General features: G+C 43.9%; 1 long non-coding RNA gene across 1 annotated transcript; it reads left to right on the top strand.

Annotated features, from left to right (window-relative positions):
- The first annotated feature begins 7,573 nt into the window (after window positions 1–7,573).
- On the top strand, window positions 7,574–8,722 carry LOC124089654 (uncharacterized). The gene is made up of 2 exons (XR_006850825.2): window positions 7,574–7,919; window positions 8,561–8,722. It is a non-coding gene; the product is annotated as an uncharacterized LOC124089654 (long non-coding RNA).
- The last annotated feature ends 675 nt before the right edge of the window (window positions 8,723–9,397 follow it).

Below are 9,397 nucleotides of genomic sequence, written 5' to 3' on the forward strand. Positions count from 1 at the left end.
AATTACCTTGTTTCATTAGTTAACATCAGAATAAAATCTAGAGTCATTTCTTGGCCTAGGGGATGGGCCTGTCTTAGAATAAATTCAACTACTAGGATGGATTTATTCCCATGCATGTCAGTGGCTTTAAGGAGTGCCGCAGTCTGGCTGGGCACACAATCACGAGCCACCACACAGCTTGTAGATTCAAACAGCAACTCTTTATTCCCGAACTCACACCAGCCGTCTACAATCACATTCTGGGGAAATCCACGTTCTCTGCCCAAATCCACCTCCACTGGGCTTCTATCTCCAAAATATACTGTCTGAATCCCGTGAGAACTCAAGGGGAACTCAGGCAGCAGGATACGCCCTATTCCCAGCAGGAATAATCTTAAACCTTAAACCTGGAACCTAAACCGGGAACGCCCTAATCCGCCTTGGTCCTTGAGCAAGGTCACCTACATTCAATGTCACTGCAACATGGGGTACGCTGGCAAGGAAATTGTCATACCTACTTGGCTAATGGCTCCCAGCAAAGGAGCATCTTAGGGGGCTAAAGCTGCACATCCCAATCCCAGAGCTCTGTGATAGCAGGGCACACACCATCCCTTCAGCAAGGATTGGTGTTAGGCAGTGGTTAGTAATGAGCAGTGACTTGCAAACCCTAACACAGCAGGGTCGTGGGGGTTCTTTGAATTCCTTTAATGGACAATCAAGTAGCTTGTAGAACAACAGCAGATGTACTGACCCTGAGAAAAAAATAGGTAGAAATAAAGGGAGCCAATTAAGACATGTCAAAAAGGAAAGGCCAGGACTGGGGTTGGGGCTCAGTGGCAGAGCGCTTGCCTTGCACATGTGAGGCCCTGGGTTCCATCCTCAGCACCACATAAAAACAAATAAATAAAATAAAGGTATTATGTCTGTCTACAACTAAAATATACATATATATTTTATATATATATATATATATCTGAGTTAGCCCAAATATAAATATTTATATTTTATATATGTGTATGTATATTTTATTTATATATTTACACACACACACACACACACACACACATATATATATATATATATACATATATATATATATATATATATATTTTTTTTTTAAGGAAAGACTAATGAGGCTCACTCCTGGCAAAGTTGACTAAGGTCATTGTAAAGTGAGGATTTATGGCCATAGGTTTCTCAATGTATTTCAGAAGGGAAATTTCATAAATAGCACAGGCACTCTAAGATGAAGTCTGTTAATGCAGGTGTTGACCCCCAAAACTGAATTCACACAGAACTAACTGACTTGTAGATGAAGTCCCCCTAAATAGGGTGGTCATCATGACAGTTCTGAAGAGGACCAACCAGGGTCACAAGTTCCCCTTCCCAATGTGATCGAGGAGCTAAATGTGATTGGTAAAGACCACAGAATGTGGACCCCAAAGAGTAATAAATTTGGAAGGGACATTATTTTTTTTTATTGTTCTCTGCTCAGAGACATTCTCTCTCTCTCTCTCTCTCTCTCTCTCTCTCTCTCTCTCTCCCTCCCCCCCCCCCCGTCCCAATCCAATTAAGACATCTGTCAAAAGAGAGAGAGAGAGAGCCCTCTGCTTGATCCTTTCTATATTTTTCACTCATAAAATTCTTTTGCCTGACTTTTTGTGTCTGACTAAATTTTCCTTCATTGGAACACAAGAAGCGAGGTTTGGGGCTTCAGTTCTACATGCTTCTGTAACATTGGGACAATAATCTGGTGGGGGTCCCAAAGCTCCTCTGGTACTCTAGTGGTCTTTGTCCTTCTGTTTCAGGGCTGGGAACTTCCCGGAAACTGGAAGACACTCCCACTTTAAGCCCCTATTCTTGCAATTGATTCAGAAAGATTTCAGACATGTTGCTCAGAGTAACAGGTAACAAGCTTATTAGAAGGGATGGGATGGGGGAAAGGGAACACTCTCAAGGGAGAGAGTGGTCCTCTCAGAGAAGAGAGCGACTGCACCCTATCCAGTTTTATTAGGGATCCCCCAAAAGTTTCTAGAAAGAATCACCCAGGTTTACCTCTTGACTTTTAATGGACAACAGGATGACCTCAGACTTTTAAGCCTAATACACTAATACAACTGCCATGACAACTCTAGGTCACTTCTGTCCATGCTGACCAGCTATAATTGGATTCTTAACCATAAATTCTTATAGATTTTATTGTTAGGAGGAATTATCTTTATCTCCCTGAGTTCCAGGATCTGGTCTTCAAAAGGGGTCACAAAAGTCTCCCCCTTTACGGTAACTTGGGCTCCTCTTATCGACATTATTTGGGGCCTGCTTTTCTCCGCCAGATAAGGGGTAGTTTGCTGAGGAATGTGACATATCCTGTCCACTTAAGCCAGGCAGGGCTTCAGGTAAATTGTTTCTTGGAAAAGATAGTGTGTGGGGTCACTGTGCTTACTGGGAGAAAAAGTAGGCCCAACTCTCCACCACGTTGGCTTAGGAACTGACTTCCTCAACAAGACTCCTAAAGCACAAGAAGTAAAATCAAGAATCAATAAATGGGATGCCATTTAAAAAAAAAAAAAAGGCTTCTTCACAGCAAAGGAAGCCATCAAAAATGTGAAGAGAGAGTCTACAGAATGGGAGAAAATCTTTGCCACTGGCACCTGAGATAGAACATTAATCTCCAGGATATGTGAAGAACACAAAAAAATTAACATCAAAAAAAATAAATAAAAATCAATAAATGGGCTAAGGAACTTCACAGAAGAAATACAATCGATCAACAAATATGAAAAAATGTTCAACATCTTTACCAATTAGAAAAAGGCAGATTTAAACTACACCCAGATTCCATTTCACTCCAGGCAAAATGTCAATTATCAATAATACAAGCAACAATAAATGTTGGCGAGGATGTGGGGGGAAAGGCACACTAATACATTGCTGGTGGGACTGCAAATTGTGGCAACTACTCTGTAAAGCATATGGAGATTCCTCAGAAAACTTGGAGTGGAACCTTCATTTGACCCAGTTATCCCACTCCATGGTATATACTTAAAGGACTTAAGATCAGCAGACTACAGTGATGCAGCCACATCAGTGTCTATAGCAGCTCAATTCACAATAGCTAAACTATGGAACCAACCTAGATGCCTTTCAACAGATGAATGGATAAAGAAACTGTGTACATATACACGGTGAAATATTACTCAGCCTTAAAGAAGAATAAAATTATGGCATTTTCCAGTAAATGGATAAAACTGGAGAATATTATGCTAAGTGAAATAAGTTAATCTCCCTCAAAAAAAAGGCTGAATGTTTCTCTGACATGCAGATGCTGATTCACAATAAGTGTGTAGGGGATGTTCACCAGATTGGACAGGCAGGAGTTGGGGAAAGAGAGGGGGAATGGGAATGGGAAAGACAGTAGAATGAATTGGACAAAACATTCCTATGTTCATATATGAATGAATACACAACCAATGTAACTCCACATTATGTACAATCACAAAAATGGAAAGTTACACTCCATGTATGCGTGATATGCCAAAATACATTCTACTGCCAGGTATAAGTGAAAAGGACAAATAAAAAATTTTAAAAAATAATAATAATAATAATAATATTTTTTGAAAGTGTGTGGGGTCAGCACACTGGGTGTATTTTTAAAAAATAAAATTTTTCAGTTGTAGATTGACTCAATGCCTTTATTTGTTTTTATGAGGTGCTAGGATTGAACTCGGTGCCTCACACTTGCAAGGCAAGTGCTCTACTGAGCTACAACTCCAGCCCAACAGTGGGACTATTTTACAGAATGATTCCCTAAACCTCATGTTCCCACCACTCTTGCCTGTCTGTCTCCTATCACTTCAAAGAGGACTACCTGACGGGTTGATGTGGGTGGAAGAGACAGGAGTGGAGGAGGTATGTTGACCAGAAACGTCCACCTTTCTCACTCTGACCTCCAGGGGTTGTATACCCTGAGGTGAGCCAAAGACCCATAGCTGGCTCCTGTACTGGGTGAACTTTTAGGGGGTCAGGTATTAAATAATGCCTTGCTTCCAGGCTTTCTCTCTCACCTTTTTCAGAACAAAGGTGATCTAGGTTCAGAGCCAAAGGTGCATCAGCAGGTGAGTCCTGAGGCAAGAAGATATGGAAGAGGAGGTGAGAGTGTTTGGTGGAATTCCATTTAAATACTAATAGCCGGCCTCTGCCCTCCAAGCCACCCAGGGCCCTCCGTTGCTCCTCTTCAAAAGGAGAGGCAAGGAGAGGCTGCAGAGCTGGGAAGGAGGCCCTTGGCACAGGGGATCGGCTGCAAGTTTACCTCTTGCAAAGCAGCTCCCTGGAAACCTCCAGGGGCAAAGTGACTCAAAACACACATCCCAGCATCCCGCGGGCTCTTGGCACGGGCAGCTTCCCGCCTCCTCAGCCTACGCGCTGGGGCCATGCCCAGCTGCTCCTTTCTGGTCCTCCCCGCACTTTTCACAGGCCATGGCGAACATGCAAAGCCCGTATTCAAAGCCCCCTATTGAAATCTTTCTGAAAATGCAAATTTCTCAAAAGTAAATTCTTCTTTTCAAACACTTAAACTCGCACATAGGCCTTGAGAGGATTTCCCCGGGCACAAGCAACGCCTTTAGAAATACTGTTTGCATTAAAAGGGGCAGAACTTGGAGCTGGGAAGCCAGGCTTGAAAATCAGAGGTAGGAGGCTCACCCTTTGGGGGGATGCCCCACTGCCACCTTGGCCTTGGTCTCCTCCACCCTTTTTATTCATTGCTACCCCATTGGTGCCACATTAGTCCTGGATGACTAGGGACTCAGCAAGACAGATTTGTCGCCCACCAGCAGCTGAAATCCAGTGAGCTGGCTCAACCTCTAACCAAGCCACTTCCTCCCCTCTCCAGGGGCCTGTTGCTGCCTGTTCCTTTCACTCCCAGAACCAGGGGCCCTGGGTTCAGCCCCTCCCCAGAGGAGCAGACCCCACAGGCATGACTTGTGTCGGGGAGCAGGGCACATTTCTGTCATCCTTCCCCAGCCTGCTTGGCATCACAAAGACTAGCGCCCTAAGCTGGTGCTCCTGGCTCAGCCACCACCCCGCTACCATTCCTGGGTGTCCTTGCTCCCCAGAAGCTCTCCCAGGAGGAGGGGTGCCTCTTCTTCCTCCTCTCCAGCATCAGAGAGATTGGAGCTGAGATAACTGGGAAAACAGATTTCTTTTCCCTTCTCCACACTTTCCTCCACCAAGCAATCATTTGGTTAAAATGGCCATTTTCCCCTTGGGTTCTGATTTCACACCATATATTCACAACCTGCTTTTCCCACTTTTCAAGAGCACAGCAGGAGACTAGACAGGGGGAGGGCAGAGAGACTTGGCTCTAAGGTTGCTTCCCCACCCTTAGAACCTTGGACAAAAAGCTATGAGCGATGGTAACACGTGAGGGGAAACCCCACAAGGCCTTCTGCTCAGGTTCTTCTTGGCCTCTCTGTGCAGCACTCCTTCCTCTTGGGTATGGACAGAAACCTTTGGAATGAAGTTCTTCAAGGAAGAAAGTTCTACAGCTTCCAGATTTTATGGCTTGCTTTGGGGAAGAGAGGTTCTAGGTTCCATGACCTGCCTTGGGAAGAAGAATTCTAGTTTCTATGACTCACTTCGGGGGAGAGAGCCCAGCAGGAGACAGGGGACAGGAGGAGGGCAGAGACACTTGGCTTCCAAGGTTGCTTCCCCGGGCTTCCGATTTCCTCAGCAGGCCAAAGTGCCATGCTTTGGGGTATTGTATTCTGAGCCCCAACTGCTGCCAACAGCACCCTGGGTTGCAATGGGTCATTGGCCACATCCTGAGAGAGTGCCTTTGAGTCTGTGAATTTCCTAGCATTCCAAGTGAGAGTCCTATGATCACTCTTATTGGACCAACTTAGGTCATGTAACCACCAATGGTTGGAAGCGGTGGGTAACTCTTGATTGGCTTAAGCCACCCAGGACCCACCATGAGATGGGTTGTGGTCATCTTCCCTTGAAGCAAGTAGGCTGCATGAGGGAAAACAGATTATCTGAATGGAAGTTAGGTTATTTTCATAAGAGAACGGAATGAGGTAGCCAACAAATGGTTACCAGCAGATAGCCAATTGTAGCAGGAAAGCATTCACATAGGGCCAGAAATCCAGGTCCATGACACTCCCTGACTCACCTACTATGTTTTTAGTCTGCTTATTTCCTCCTCTTCATAAGCTAGATACATTCTGCTAGAGGTTTGTCTTGGCATCCTATATTGCACCAGTAGGAAGTCACGAAAGGTGAAGAACTGTGTCTGTAGTGAATGCTGTAATGTGCTCCCCAGAGCAAGATGCTAATCACCCCAGGGGCCAGCCTGTTTGCTGCTAAGTGTTTGCAGCCGCACCTCTCGCTGGGCACTGCTTTGGCTACAGAAAGTTGTCTCACCCAATACCAAACCACTTCCCACAGGCAACACAAAATGACAGCAGGTCCACATAGGGGTAAAAAGACCTGGATCTCATTTTAGGATGATTCTGAAAGACCATCCCTGATCCAAAGCTTTTTCTGTGTTTCAAAGTGTCTATTGCCACTGTAACTAACCACCTCCAAAATTTAATGGCTTAAAACAACAATGAAGCATTATTTCTTGTGACTCTGTGGGTTGGTGGGGCTCAACAGGGTGGTGGTTCTGCTCTGGGAGGAGGAGTTGAGGCTATTCATGCTGCTGCATTCACCTGGGAGTTTGGTAGGAGCTGGAGCACCCCAGCATGTCTCTCATCCTCCAAGGTCTCTCTCCACATTGTGACTGATTACAAATTTAATACCTCAGATCATGTATATTTCCAGCTCTTTGAAATTTGTTAACACTTGTTTTATTACCCAACCTATAATCTACTTTGGTGAATGTTCTATACATTTTTCTCTTCAGCCTGACAATCTCCACTTTTTGCAAAAAAGAAATGATTTCATTAACAGTGAATAACCATTGATATGGTTGAGTTTTCTATTTGTCCCCTATGTCTCCCCCTACCCTCTTCATCCTTCTGTCTTTCATCTTGGGTGCATTGACTATGATTTTTTTTTTTTGTACTAGAGAAATGAACTCAAGTTTTGGGCATGCCAAGAATGTACTCTACCACCAAGCCACATCCCCAGCCCTTTTCAATTTTATTTTGAGACGGAGTTCAAGTGGCCCAGGAAGGCCTGGAACTTGTGATCCTCCCTCCAGAGCTTTCTATAATTTGCCATTATTCCATCTATTATTTTTTAAACTAAGTCTCTGTGTTTCCAGTGTTTTTTCTAGAACTGAGGCATGCGTCTTTAGTTTATCCATGTTGTTGAACTCAGGCCTGCTAGCTCATCCGCCTCCACTTCCCTTCTGTGACCTCCTACCTGCGAACTGTCTGTTCCTCACCCCGCCGTCTCTCCAGTCCTGGAATCTGTCCAGTCATTCATTCATCTTATCTGATACACACCTGAGTGCCAGGATAATGCAGGAAGATGGTAGTGGTGTTAAGTAGAAGGGGAGTTGACTTCCTCCACCACCAGAAGTGAAAAGGCAATTTAATCATTAACAAGTGACTAGGAGTTGGGCCTGTAGCTCAGTGGTAGAGTGCTTGCCTAGTATGAATGAGGCCCTGGGTGGATCCCCAGCACGAAACAAAATGAGACTAAACAAGACCAAAACATGAGATGATGCCATTGCTGTAGAAAGTAGTTTTGCCATTATAAATAGGAAGCGGAACCCCCTCTTCTTGCAAGCAGACTCAGTCAGCAAAACCCAAAAGAAACAAGCCAGACAGTGCACAGGAAGACCACCCAGGGACAACTGCAGTCATCAAACCAGAAGAGTCAAAAAGACGCTGAGGCACAGGATCAGTTTTCTTTCTACCTTGGTGTATTGGAGGACGATTAAAGAGCATCCTGAAATGGTGAACACAGCTCCTGGGTGTGTGCATGTAAGTTTGTGCACAGAAATTGCTTTTTATAATTGCATAAAAGTTCACAGTAGTGGGGCGCTCACTGGGATGAATTATGGCTGATTGTCTACACAATATATTCAGCTGTCTGACATGATGTCAGTCTATAGGTGTTGACGTGGAAAAGTATGGAGAAAATATAAATCCAGTGACTAAACCAGATAGAAGAACACTATGTGCTATATGATCTTATTTGTAGCCATGTACTATGGGCTGTGAGGTCTGGCGGAGGCATAGAGTGACCATCTAAGTTTTGAACTATGCATATCTCAGGACTTAATTCAGCAACTGATGCATAATGGCCCCTCAATAAATATTTGTTGAGCAAATACTTTGCTAAAAACTAGAGTGCTAATAATAGTAATAACAGGAAAATGGGTGGGTTTTAAAATTGTCCCTATTTTCTTTCAAAAAAATGCTGAGAAGAAGATTGTGAATTACACTAAAATAAATACTTAAGTTTTATAATCAAATGGACATCCAGTTGCTGGGCCCCACTGTATATACTAGTGACCAAGGAACTAGGGGCCAAGCAGGTTGAACTTCATTACAGATTTGTCTTTCAATTTGCCTCCAGAACAAATTAGTGACTTTTTTTTTTTAATGTTGATCTCCCCCAGGTCCATGCCCAAAGAAAGAAGAAGAGAAGAAGAAGAAGAAAAGGCTGAAAAACTCAAAATCCTTAAATTCTTATAGGATTATAACACTGCATGAAGACATAAATTCCTAAGCATATTTCCAGATGACATTCCACTCTCCATACAATAAAGATAAATTCATAATGATTGTGTCAGATATCAAGTAAACACCAGATGATTTCCCATAATGTGGATGGAGAGGAGGAAGGAGCATTCTTGGCAAACCCCCCCCCCTTTTTTTTTTTTTTTAGTTTTTTTTTAAATTTTCTGTTAATTTCCTACCAGAATCTTTGCCATGTAAATAACAGAGAAAGATAAAGTCCACTGGCCCTGGACTCCAACCTTTGCTTAACATTCCACCCCTTCTCTGATCTGTCCCTCTTCCCACCTCTGGAAAGTTTGGGATTTGTTATCTGAAAATCCAGGGGCTGAGGATACATGTCTCAGGAGGCAGAGTGTGTTGGATTAAGATCAGCCTCGAGAGAGAGGCTAAAATGAAGGTTCTCTCATCTACAGTCTGGCTTCCCCTGCTCCTCAAAAGGTGACCTAGGTGGACTCAATTTCCTTTCAGCTCACCTGGTAAGGCCCTCCTTGGCTCTGCCACCTTCTCAGCTTGCGCCCACAGACAAGGTTAGCAGTGTCCTTGAGGCACTGTCCCCTTTCTATGCATAGAACCCTAAGCCTGCCACAGAAGCAGAAAGAGGCTATGAGGACTGCTAGAAATCAATGTGAAAACAGGAGGGAGGCCTCCAGCACACCCTCCACCCAGTGCCAAAAAACAAAAAAAACAAAAAAAAAAACGGGGGAGTAGGCTAAGTG

The sequence above is a fragment of the Marmota monax genome, unplaced genomic scaffold, assembly GCF_021218885.2.
Source record: "Marmota monax isolate L192 unplaced genomic scaffold, Marmota_monax_Labrador192_F-V1.1 WCK01_AAM20220418_F8-fsc00041, whole genome shotgun sequence".
NCBI classification, from domain to species: Eukaryota; Metazoa; Chordata; class Mammalia; order Rodentia; family Sciuridae; genus Marmota; species Marmota monax.